Source organism: Mustelus asterias, chromosome 5 (genome assembly GCF_964213995.1).
Source record: "Mustelus asterias chromosome 5, sMusAst1.hap1.1, whole genome shotgun sequence".
Taxonomy (NCBI): domain Eukaryota; kingdom Metazoa; phylum Chordata; class Chondrichthyes; order Carcharhiniformes; family Triakidae; genus Mustelus; species Mustelus asterias.
This window is the reverse complement of record NC_135805.1, coordinates 103,456,921-103,470,474: the sequence shown is the minus strand read 5'-3', so window position 1 is coordinate 103,470,474 and position 13,554 is coordinate 103,456,921.

Here is a 13,554-nt window from a genome sequence, read left to right as displayed (position 1 = left end):
TGTTGAAATACTTTTTCCTCACCCCAAGCCAAATCCTAATAGGTCCCTTATTGATTTAGCTGAGTAGGAACTCTACAGCTCAACGCCACCCTACATTGTATGCACTTTCAGAAAGAGGGAGCAGAGTTTCCAGCAATCTTGTGGCATGCTTGGGGAGTGAGAACACTCTTATGAAACCACAAAAGCTGCTTGTTTGGATCAGAGCAGTGCTTAAGGTCACTGATTAGTTCCAGGATCAAATGATAAACTTGTAATATAGCATTAAGAAAGTGACCTTTAACCAAATTTGTTTAATGGCATTTTTCTGTGAAAGATACTAGTAGCTGCTGTGCCAATTAACAGACCACACAATGGGAATTTACAATCGTTGTTAATGAAGAATATCATTGATTTAACCTCTCACTAGCCAGGTTCAGATTCAGCAGTGCCATGTCCAATGATAGTAAATTATGGCAGATGCTGGATAAGTTAAGTGAACTTACTAATCTTCGTCTAAGTGTAACTTGTTGTTTTAATATCACTGAAGCATTCTCAATTTGGGATTATGCTGACAGGAGATGTGGTAAAGATGCTTCTATACCTGACTTTGGGATATGCACTTAGACACTGTGCGGAAAATGTTCTACTCTCCAGTGTAAGTACCTGGGGGGATAAAAAACATTATTATTCTCCTTTTGTAGGGGAGTAGGTTATAATTAAAGATACTGAAACTTTTAAAATACATCAACATCTATTTGTCCTGAAATTCATCAATGTCTGAAGATATTTATACAATCCCACATCAAACACCCTGTAATGTATTGCTGAATGCTATGAAAAGAAAGGAAGAACATTTTTTTATTTATTCCTGGGACATGGGCGTTGCTGGCTGTCCAGCATTTATTGCCCACCCCTAGTTGCCCTTGGAGGGCAGTTGAGAGTCAACCACAGTGCTGTGGCTCTGGAGTCACATGTAGGCCAGACCAGGTGAGGACGGCAGATTTCCTTCCCTAAAGGACATTAGTGAACCAGATGGGTTTTTCCGACAATCAACAAGGTTTCATGGTCATCAATATATTCTTAACTCCAGATTTTTTTTTATTGAATTCAAATTCCACCATCTGCCATGGCAGGATTTGAACCCGGGACCCCAGAATGAAAGCAGAATTTTTGGATTAATAGTCTACTGACAATGCCGTTAGGCCATCACCTCCCTTCTGCATTAATATAGTGCTTTTCAGTTCCTCAACATGTCTCAAACTACTTTACAGCCAATGAATCTGGCCGAGCCAGCGGCACCCACGTTCCATGAATGTATAAATGAATATAAGTGCTTTTTAACATGTGCTCAGTGTTGTAATGTAGAGTTAGGAATGTAGCAGCCAATTTGTGTATAATAAGGTCCCACAGCCAGCAACAAAATAATGAGCAGAAAATCTGATTTGGTTATTTTTGTATAAATATTGGCTAGGACTCTGAGAAAACATACCTAATCTTTGAAAAAAACTGTGGCCTCATCCACTTGAGTGGACAAACTGCACCTTGGCTAAACATCCAACAAAAAGACTTGCATTTATTCACTGCCTTTCATGGCCACCAGAAGTTCCAAAGTGTTTTATGGCCAATTAAATACTTTTGAACTGTACTTACTGTTGCATTGTAGGAAAGACAGCAGCTAATATGCACACAGCAAACTCCCACAAACAGCAAAGTGATAATGACTCGATAATCTGCTTTTGTCTTGTTGATTTTTGGGGGTAGAAAATAGGTAGGACATCAGGGGTAACTCCAGTGCTCTTATTGAGTGCCACGAGGGCTGGGATTCTCCAATTTTATTTGCCCTGCCACAGCTGCCAGCGAGAACGGAGAAACTGGCACTCAGCCGAACCGGAGAATCCCAGTCGCGGGCAAGGTTGAAGAATTCCAGCCTAGATCTTTTACGTCCACCCCAGAAAGCAGGCAGAGTCTCAGTTTAATGTCCCGTCTAAAAAAAACACAGCACCTCGGATAGTGCAACACTCCCATTGTATGGTACTTGAATGTCAGATTAGATTTTTGCCCTCAAGTCCTGGAGTGGGACTTGAAGTCATAACTTTAGATCAAAGAGAGTTCTACCAATTGAGCCGCTGCTCGCGCTTGTGACAACATTATACCAGAAATTCACGGATAATTATAAAAGAATGAATATTTCGGTGATAACTTTGGCTCTGTGGTAGCAAGCTCTGAGTCAGAAAATTGTGGTTCAAACTCCCCACTCCAGAAACCCGAGCACGTAACTTAAGCTGAAAACGGGAGCAACTGATCTGAATTTTGCACAGAAAGTCAATTTTTAGGAATCATTAGCAAGACATTTATGAGTAGGATATCCTCACTATACACTCATGGTACATCCTACAGATTTTTGTTGAATTATCCTATCATTATTAAGCCATGTTTCTTGATCTTGGGGATCCATATGGTGCCCAATAAAGAATTAAAATACTCCAATGTTAACAAACGTCATAAAGTAAATCAGTGCAGTTGTTGAAAGCTGCTGTGCCACTTTGATAATTATTTCCAACTGTTCCAAGTAGCAAATATATTTTAAAATTGAGCCCATTATTGAAGTTACATCAAATGTGCTATCACTGTGAAAGATGAAAGGCTTTGAACGGAAGCTTAATACCAAGATTTACAAACTAGTTTTGCAATCAATTCCTTAAATGTATTACACAAACTTGTATTACACGCATCCTCATAACCATAGCCAATTCTATATTTTACAGGAAATGCGACTTCATCCTCACCCTTCACGTGTCTATATGTGAGCAGGTCTGCATTAATCCCTTTTGATTCACTGATGTCCTTTAGGGAAGGAAATCTGCAGTCCTTACCTGGTCTGGCCTACTCCAGAGGCACAGCAATGTAGTTGTCTCTCAACTACCCGCAGGCAACTAAGAATGGGCAATAAATGCCGGCCAGCCAGTGACGCTCAAGTCCCACGAATGATCAAAAAAATATTGATTGTCCGGTTACCGATCCTTGCCAATGTTTCTCCCACCCGGCAGGAATGAGAAGTGGAGGTGGACAATATATTAATCAAATACGGAGAATGATCAAAAATGTAGGAAGAGAGATGAGAGATACAGAGAGATGCAGAATTGAAGGGTCATACACCCAATGATATAAGGACAGATGTGGGATTTGGGAAAAGAGGAAGCAACAACTCTCTCCAGGAAGGAAAAGGTGATGCACCAGCAATGAAAAGTGGTAGAGAGGGGAGTCACTTTGGCAAAGTGAGGACAGAAAGAGGATTAATACAGCAAGGGTGAGATAGAGAAAGGAGTCACTCCAACAAAGATAAAAGGTAGAGGTAAATACCAACAGAGAGGAGTCACTCTGGCAAAGATATTCGAAAGAGGAGTTATTCCAACAAAGATGAGATAAAGACAGAATTAAATGGTAGTGATAGGCTTACCAAGATGAGACATAGAGAGAATGGAGTTTAGTGATAATATTGCTGACCTAGTAAAATCCAAGGCCTGACCTCAAGTTCTAGAGTCAATTAGTTCAAATGTCACTTAGCAGCAGAGTGACTGTAATGAATAAAATTGGAATAAAATACATGTCTAACAACTACCAGAAACTACCAGATTGTTGTAAAAACTTATCTAGTTCAACAAGGCCCTTGGTGAATCTGCAGTCCTTAGCCGGTCTGGCCTACATGTGAATTTAGACTCATAGCAAAATGGTTGACTCTTAACTGACCTCTGAAATGGCTCAGCCAGCTGCTACAGGAAGATAGCTCTGTGGGTGTGTTTGCAGTACACAGACAGCAGGGTTCCCGGGAGGAACCACTGATGTCTGTGTACTGCATGCACACCCACAGAGCTACGGACAGTTAACTGTTCTGTGCTGCATTCTCAATGGCAATGTGCCTCCACTCAATCAGCATTCTCTTCTCATGCCATATCAATTGTTGGTATTTTTTTGTGAGCTGTGTCAGTGAGTGCCAGACAAAAAACTTTGATAGCATGTCTCTTTTCAAGGACAATTAGGGATTGGCAATAAATGCTGCCCTTGCCAGGAACACTCACATTCCTAAAATTATTTTTAAAAAACAGAGAACTGGAGGGAAGAGTAATTCCGGCTAAGTTAGAGAGCAGAATCACCCAACCGAGTGAAGGGAGGACGAAAAGGCACACTTAAGATAAGAAAGATAGCATGAAAAATGAAGATGGTAACACCAACAAAGACAGAAGAGATTTCAAACAAATTAAGAAAAGACACTGGGCATGATCTTACCGGCTGTGTGCGCCACGCTCCCACTGCCGCGAGGTTAGAGGATTTGGCAGCCAGCCAAATCTCCGTTCACTGCAGCAGGATAGGAACATCCCGCTGGCATGAACGCTGATAAGATTCCAGCTACAGAAACTAGAAAGGAACATTAACACCAATAGAAATAGAAGCAAGAATGTGAAATAAAAGAGTTAACCCCCCTTCATGAAAGCAGTTACTAATAGAGAAAAACACTTTTACAAATTTGCAATGCACTGGCAAATCCCAGAAAATATTTTTAAAAATTCATTCATAGGATGTGGGCATTAGCAATGTATTTGCTGAAATGGCCCAGCAAGCCACTCAGTTCAAGGGAAATTAGAGATGGGTAATATTTTATAAAATAGTCACTTGGGTATTGATGAAAAAAAGAGACATGCTATCAAAGCTTTTTGTCTTGTACTCACTGAGACAGCTCACAAAAAAATATTAACAATTGATATCACATGAGAAGAGAATGCTGATTGAGTGGCAAGTGGACTCTGATTGGTGGAGGCACATTGCCATTGAGAATGCAGCACGGAACAGTTAACTGTCCAGCTGGGTTCAAATTCAAACCGGGCAGGTAGACTTTGGTTTTTTAAAATTCATTTATGGGATGTGGGCTTTCATGGGATATAGGCCAGCATATGTTGCCCACCCCTAATTGCCCTAGAGAAGATGGTGGTGAACTACCTTTTTGAACTGCTGCAGTCCGTGTGGTGTAGCTATGCCCACAGTGCAGTTAGAGAGAGAGTTCCAGGATTATGACCCAGCAACAGTAGAGGAATGACAATATATTTCCAAATCAGGATGGTGGATGGCTTGGACTGGAATCTCCAAGTAGTGGCGTTCCCATGTATCTGCTGCCCTTGTCCTTCTAGATGGTAGAGATCTTGGGTTTAGAAGGTGCTTTCTAAGGAGACTTGGTGAGTTCCTGTCGTACATCTTGTACATAGTACACACTGCTACCACTATTCGTTGGTGGTATAAGAAATAAATGTTTGTCCTGGAAGGCATCAAGCTTCTGGTGTATTGTTGGAGCTGTACTCATCCAGAAAAGTGGGGAGTATTTCATCACAATCCTCAATATGCCTTATAGGTGGTGGACAGGATTTGGAAAATCAGGAGATGAGTTACACACTAATGGATTCCAAGCTTCTAACCTGTAGTAGCCACAGTATTTATATGGCTAATCAGTTAAATTTCTTTTCAATGATAACCCCAAGGATGTTGATAGTGGGGGATTCAGTAATAGCAATGCCATAGAATGTCAAGGGATGATGGTTAGATTCTCTCTTGTATGGCACTTTTGTGGTGTGAATATTAATATAATGGGCAGCGCGGTGGCACAGTGGTTAGCACTGCTGCCTCACAGTGCCAGGGACCCAGGTTCGATTCCCGGCTGCGTGGAGTTTGCACACTGTCTGTGTGGAGTTTGCACATTCTCCCCGTGTCTGCATGGGTTTCCTCCGGGTCCTCCGGTTTCCTCCCACAGTCCAAAGATGTGTGGGTTAGGTGCATCGGCCATGGTAAATTTCCCCTTAGTGTCCCGGGAAGTGTGGGTTAGCGGGATTAGCGGGGTAAATGGGTGGGGTTGCGGGGATAGAGCTTGGGTGGGATTGTTGTCGGTGCCGACTTGATGGGCCGAATGGCCTCATTCTGCACTGTAGGGATTCTATACTTGCCACTTGTCAGCCCAAGTCTAGATATTGTCCAGATCTTGTTGCATTTAGACATTGACTGTGTCCGTATCTGCGGATTTGTGAATGGTGCTGAACGTCATATAATCATGAATGAATATCCCCATATCTGACCTTATGATGGAAGGAAAGTCATTGATGAAGCAACTGAAGATGTTTGTGCCTAGAACACTACCCTGAGGAACACCTACCGTGATGTCCTGGAACTGAGAAGATTGACCTCCTACAACCACAACCATCTTCCTTTGTGCTCAGTATGAGTCCAACCAGTAGAATTTTCCTCTGATGCCCATTGACTCTAGTTTTGCTGGGGATCCTTGATCCAACACTCAGTCAAATGTTACCCTGATGTCAAAGGCTGTCACTCTCACCTCATCTCTGGAGTTCAGCTCTTTTGCCTATGTTTGAACTACGCATTGCCCTGGGGAATGAACCAGAGAATGACTGTTCCCTAAGCTTTTGTTTAGTTGAAAACAGTGCAAAGTATAGACATGTTCCTTCCTGCATGTGAATGTATGTTTTTCTTGTAAGTCAGTCACACTGTGAGCCCCACTGACAATCTGAAATTGGGAATCAGCACTGTCCTCTCATACAATATAAATTGTTGTTCCCCCGTTACAGTTGTCAAATTCTTGTGAGCTATCCGGATGAGTGCAAGAGGAAAAGCTTCAACAGCTTGTCTCTTTTTTCAGCAAGTTCTGTACTGCCAAATGACTATTTAAAATAGTGACTGCTTAGAAAGAAAATAATGTAAACTGGTGAGTCAAGGAGCTTGCTGTTGACAATAGTTCAGCTGTCTGGTGTTGTTTTTGGCTTTGCGTGTGGCCTGGGTAATTTACTGATTTTGCGTTCCTAATGGGAAATCTCATCTCAGGCAAGAGTATGTATGAGTTTTGGTGTGGACGTTGTGGGATTTTTACAATGTTAAGTGTGCACAGTGCACGCCATAATCTCTAACGTCACTTCCTTCTCTCCACCAATGACCCCATAAATATATGCCAATAGAAAAGCAAAAGGTTGGGTGTAACATCCGAGTGAGCAGTGAGACAGAGCTGAAAGTGCATTACTTTTCTATTTGCAGTGTCACTACAACTCTATATTAACTGATTGCAGGGCACAGATGCTGCCCTTTATTCCAAATGTCAGAATCATAATTCTTTTAGGTCTTGCAAGACATACATCTAATACATTGACTGAATGCACCTTCCCTGAAGAGTGCAAAAGAGCTGCATTTAGGATCATTTTGATCATAAGTATTTTTACTTATATCCCTGCTTGATTGTAGTGGTTAAATTTAATGTACAATAGCAGAATTCTTATATACCCCAGAATGGAAAAACATGGGTTCATATCTTTACTAGGATATGCCAGGAAAAATTGCACTTGCTGAGGAAGTTTATAGGCCCTGAACATTTGTGAATCAATGCTTTTCGATGTCCATGGATAACCTTGGGTGTACCTTCCGTGTTCGGGTGGGGTTTGACACATTTGCCTGTCAATGGCATGAACCCGCTTCACCAGGGGCACACTTAGGGCCCCATTTTACCATTTGGAGTCCAAGGGCCGGATCTGGGCACAATACAGATCCAAGCCTGGAATCCTCTTTGCAGCGCGCCCATACGCTTTTTGCTGGCGTCTGATCTGCGCAGTGGGCGGGGCTTAGCGCTGCCAGAACGATCGGAGCTCTGAACTGCGCGTGCGCAGTTCGAAAAAAAGTCTGAAGCAGCGCGCCCGGGTGGGAAAGAAAAAAAAGCAGAGAGAGCGGCTCTCTGACACATGGAAGAGTTGGCAACAGAGAAAATATTGTTCGAACAATCTGATAACGCTATTAAACCCAAAGCTTTTGTCGAAAGATTACACTTGCATCTATTTCAACTGTCTACTTTTGTCTCAGTAATGAATGTGAGCTGCTTGGGTTATTTTGGGCTGATTGTGTCTACTTGCAGGGCTCAAGTGAAAAATAAAATGTGCATTTCTGAGAACCTTCGACCACACAGAACAAAGTACATCCATATCATTTTGAATGTCTGTTCATTCCTGTTGTCACAGAGACTTCTCCCCATCAACATATTGTAAAGTAAATATATAACAAACCCAGTACTTGTAGCATATATCCTGAAGCAACAGTTCTTTAGAAGAAATGTCTAGTCCCAGGAACATCTAGGATATACTTAAACAGTGTCAGAAGCTTAATATTTTAGATCAAATGAATGTAATGGTAGTTTATGCAGAAAAATTAGTTTATTAACGTTCTAAAGTGTAACAATATTTTGAAAAGAGATGCTTTTTACTGTTAAAGGATAGGAATTGAAACATTCAAATGTTTCAATTCCTATCCTTTAACAGTAAAGATAATGAATAGTTTATGTGCCTGGAATGGTTTACGTCCCCCCCACTCCTCCCCCCCCAACCAGAGATCCATCCTCCCCCCCAACGAGAGAACCATCCTTCCCCCCAACCAGAGATCCATCCTCCCCCCTCCTCCCCCCCAACCAGAGATCCATCCTCCCCCCTCCTCCCCCCCAACCAGAGATCCATCCTCCCCCCTCCTCCCCCCTCCTCCCCCCCCAACCAGAGATCCATCCTCCCCCCAACGAGAGATCCATCCTCCCCCCCAAACCAGAGATCCATCCTCCCCCCTCCTCCCCCCCAACCAGAGATCCATCCTCCCCCCAAACAGAGATCCATCCTCCCCCCTCCTCCCCCCCAACCAGGTATCCATCCTCTCCCCCAACCAGAGATCCATCCTCCCCCCTCCTCCCCCCCAACCAGAGATCCATCCCCCCCCTTCCCCCCATCCAGAGATCCATCCTCCCCCCCCCTTCCCCCCAACCAAAGATCCATCTTCTCCCCCTCCTTCCCCCCCTCAACCAGAGATCCATCCTCCCCCCCCCACACACTCGCAGAGCCGCCACCGACTCGGGACGGCAGAATGGCTGCAATTATAAGACACCCGTAAGTACCGGAGAGCTTTCGCACTCCATGAACCTACCTCCTTGCCAACCCTCACTGAGGAAGCGCCGGCTTCCGACTTTTATTTAGCAGGTCGCTAAAAGCGCGGATCCGGATTGGGCCGCGCGATGGTAAAGTGGGATTTGGCGGTAGAGTTGGGTGGGCAGTTCATTAAATCGATTTAAATGCACGCTAATGCATTTGAATCGTCGGGCCGCCTAATTCAGGCGCGGACCAGATCCGTGCCCGAATCAGGTGTCGGTAAAGCCGCGATCTGCTCGGATTCGGGTGCAGATCGCGTTAAAGGCCAGACGCCCGAATTTACAGCGTTTTCACGCCCGAAAACGGGCCAGTTGACTAAAAAGCTTAGTCAGAAGGGGATAATTGTAATGAGCGTCTTAAAGGATAAAAGTGAATTAGAGAGGTGTAGGAAGATTATTCCAGAGTTTAGGGCTGTCAATCCCCAGTGGAGGTCCCTCGACAGAGGGATCTTCCCCCACTATCTTGGGACCTGGGGTGGATGGTGGTGCATGCAACAGTTCTGTACAACAAAAGGTTAAATTGGTTCATGGACTCTCAAGCGGCCTGCCCTTTCTGCAACCTTGTGGAGTCTGTGGACCACGTCTATGTTCAATGTTATAGACTGCACTCCCTTTTTAGTTTCCTCAAAAACCTTTTGTTGATGTTTTGCTTGCACTTCAGCCCCACGCTTCTGATCTACGGACACCCAGTGCGAAGGGGGATGGGGAAGGAGGAGGACCTCCTCATGAACCTGCTCCTGGGCTTGGCAAAGCTTGCCATCTACAGCGGGCGACTGAAGGGGTTGTCCGACCCGACTGCCTGCCCCTCTACCGCAGCTATATTTGCGGCCGGGTGTCCCTGGAGAGGGAGCATGCGGTGTCCAAGGGCACCATTTATGCCTTCCGTGCCCTCTGGGCACTGCAGGGACTGGGGTGCATTATTGACCCGTTTAATCACACTTTGGTTTGATGTTTTAAGTTTCCTTTCCACTTTGTCTTTTGTTTCGGGCTAATCCCCTCCTTTTTGGGAGCTGCCCCTTTTAATTTATCCCCTCGTTAATTTGAGTTAGCTTACTCGGTTTGCCAAAAAAATTGGTACATCTGCCAACATCAACAATTTCCACTGAAAAGCCTGGATGTGTGAACTAGGGATGCCGAGCATTCCTGTATTTCCGGGTTGTGATAATCCCGTGATCTGCACGGGGAATCATTCATTGACCTCCCAATTGGTCTCATTGAATATGATCTCCCTACGGATTGTTAATTAACCAACCAGGCGGAGTTCATATTCCCAGCCTTGTATAAAGCAAGACCTTGAGAGGGTCCATTAACCTTTTAGTCTCAGTTGGGACTGGTTATGTTCATCACAGGTTTGTGGTTATTGTTTAATTTCATTTTGTATAATGAAAGCACAGTTCCTTCACAGCTGTCTCCTGGAGTTATATGTGCTCTGGCTCTTTATGGCAATGATCATATTTGTGGTAGGTGGAGATTCTGTTCCCAACAGGTCAATGTGGGTATTTTAGTGGAATTTTGGGATTCAGTGCATTTGGATCTGGATATAGTTTATAACCTGTAAGCCAGAATAACTGATTTAATGGGACCATTCTCATTTCTTATAGATTTATTGTAAAATATACAGTGAAAATTTTATGAATTTGTAACACCAATATAAACCTAACCCTACTAAAAATGTATACTGAGAGGCTGGACATGGATGTCAAGTCTCCTTAGGATTTTCGTCATTAATGTAGAGATTGCATGGAGATCCTAAAGACAAAGAGATCTAGGGCTGCAGTTTTATAGCTCTTTGAAAGTGGAGTCACAGGTGGACAGAGTGGTGAAGAAGGCATTCAGCATGCTTGATTTCATTGGTCAGAACATTGAATACAGGAGTTGGGACGTCTTGTTGAAGTTGTACAAGACATCGGTAAGGCCACACTTAGAATACTGTGTACAGTTCTGGTCACCCTATTATAGAAAGGATATTATTAAACTAGAAAAAGTGCAGAACAGATTTACTAGGATGCTACTAGGACTTGATGGTTTGAGTTATAAGGAGAGGCTGGATAGACTGAGACTTTTTTCTCTGGAGCGTAGGAGGCTGAGGAGTGATCTTATAGAAGTCTACAAAATAATGAGGGGCATAGATCAGCTAGATAGTCAATATCTTTTCCCAAAGGTAGGGGAGTCTAAAACTAGAAGGCATAGGTTTAAGGTGAGAGGGGAGAGATACAAAAGTGTCCAGAGGGGCAATTTTTTCACACAGAGGGTGGTGAGTGTCTGGAACAAGCTGCCAGAGGTAATAGTAGAGGCGGGTACAATTTTGTCTTTTAAAAAGCATTTAGTTACATGGGTAAGATGGGTATAGAGGGATATGGGCCAAATGCGGGCAATTGGGACTAGCTTAGGGGTTTAAAAAAAAGGGCAGCATGGACAAGTTGGGCCAAAGGGCCTGTTTCCATGCTGCAAACTTCTATGACTCTATGACTCTATTCTTTACTGCCTTTTGTTCCTTGGCACCTCAGGTGTTCATACCACAATAATAGTAAAAGTTTGCACCTAGTATTCTCTAGAGTAGATGTGATAAGGCGCTTTACAAGAGATTGTTACTGCAAGATTAGGGCTCATGGGATTGGGAGCAATACATTAGAATGAATTGAGGATTAGTTCATAGTCGGAAAACAGAAGGGTACGAATAAAAGGGTCATTTTCAGCATGGCAGGTTGTAATTAGTGGAATAAAGGTCACTGCATGTACCTTAGCCACTCACAATCGAGGCCAATGAGTTAGATGAGGAGACCAAGGGCCCGATTTTACTATTTTCATTCTAAGTGCTGAATCTGGGTGTAATTCAGATCCGACTTGGAAATCTGCTTTCAGGCGCCCCCATTCGCACTCAGTCTGAAAAAAAAAATCTCCAGTCCCATTCGCGCTGTGGGCGGGGCTTAGCGCGGCCGAAACGATCGGAGCTCTGAACTGCGCATGCACAGTTGGAAAAAAATTTGAAAAAGCACGCCCGTGTCAGATCGCTCCCGGGCCGCAGGAAGCGGAGAAAGCGTCCCGGGAGTGACAAGCGGGAGCGAGGGTGCACACACACACATCACTGTCCCCCCTTATCCACTCCCCCACTACCCACACGCATCACTGTCCCCCCTTATCCACCCCCCACTACCCACACACATCACTGTCCCCCTTATCCACCCCCCCCACTACCCACAGACTTCACTGTCCCCCTTATCCACCCCCCCCACTACCCACACACATCACTGTCCCCCTTATCCACCCCCCCCCCACTACCCAGGCCGATCACCACCCCTGCCCCCCCCCCACCAATTGCCCGCACAGAGTGGCAGCGGACCCCCCTGCCCCCGCTCCCCCCACCAGAGATCCATCTGACCCCCCCCCCCTCCAGGAGATCCATCTGCTCCCCCCCCACCAGTGAGTGATCGGGACTCCCTCCTCCCCGCCCCATTCAACAATGTGACCTCACTCCCCCCCCCCCCACCCCACCAGGGAATGGTCTGGCCTCACTCACCTCCCCCCCACCCCCGCCCCGCCAGAGGAACATCTGACCCGCCTCCTCCTCCCTCCCCACCAGACAATGATCAACCCCCCCCCAACCAGACAACGATCTGGCCTCACACCCCCTCCCCCCTCCCCCCCCACCAGAGAATGATCTGACCTCCCTCCCGCCCCCCCGCCCCACCACTGATCTGAGTCAGGGAACCGTTGGAAGCTCGGAACGCGCTCTTCAGCAGCTGGAGCGCCCGATTCAGATTTTTATTCAGCAGGTCCATTACAGCGCGGTTCCGGATTGGCAAACGCAGTGGTAAAGAGGGAAATGCTGATAAAGTTGGGCGGGCAGTTCATTAATTCAATTTAAATGCATGCAAATGCATTTAAATCGCCGTTGCGCCCATTTTGGGCGTGAATTGAATCGCCGCCATTCCCAGGTTTCGGTAAAGTGGCAATCTGCGCAGACGCGGGCGCGGATCGCGTTAATGGTCTCACACCCGACTTTACCACGTTACGCAATGGTAAAATCGGGCCCCAAGTGTGATATATCCAAGTTTGCTGATGATACAAAATTAAATGGGAATGTAAGCAGTGAGGAAGATATAAAGAGGGTATTTTTGATTCTTATACCTTCCCTTCATTGAAATGAATGCCGGCCGAAAGAATCTTTTGAATTCTCTTCTTCGGATGACCGTGGATGCTCAGTCTGAGATTGATACTAAGGGAATCAAGGGATATGGGGCTCAGGCAAGAGAATAGACATTCACAGAGATCTTACTGAATTGTTGAGCAGACTCAATGTGTCACATGGTCTCATCCTGCGCATAGATCCTGGATGGGATTTTCCGGCTGCTCTCGCCACAAAACTGGAAAATCCCACATGAGGTGAACGGACCTTTGCATGGTCTGCCCCCCGCCCGCTACCATTCCCATGGCGGGTAGGACGGGAAAACTCCCCCCCCCCCCTTATGTCCTTGTAAAATACATGGAAATATAGAGAAGTTCAACTAAACATCTGAGGAAGAAAGACAAGTGAAATACTTTGGGTGGAATTTTGAGCCCGTGTTAGCTGTCAGTAAGAACGG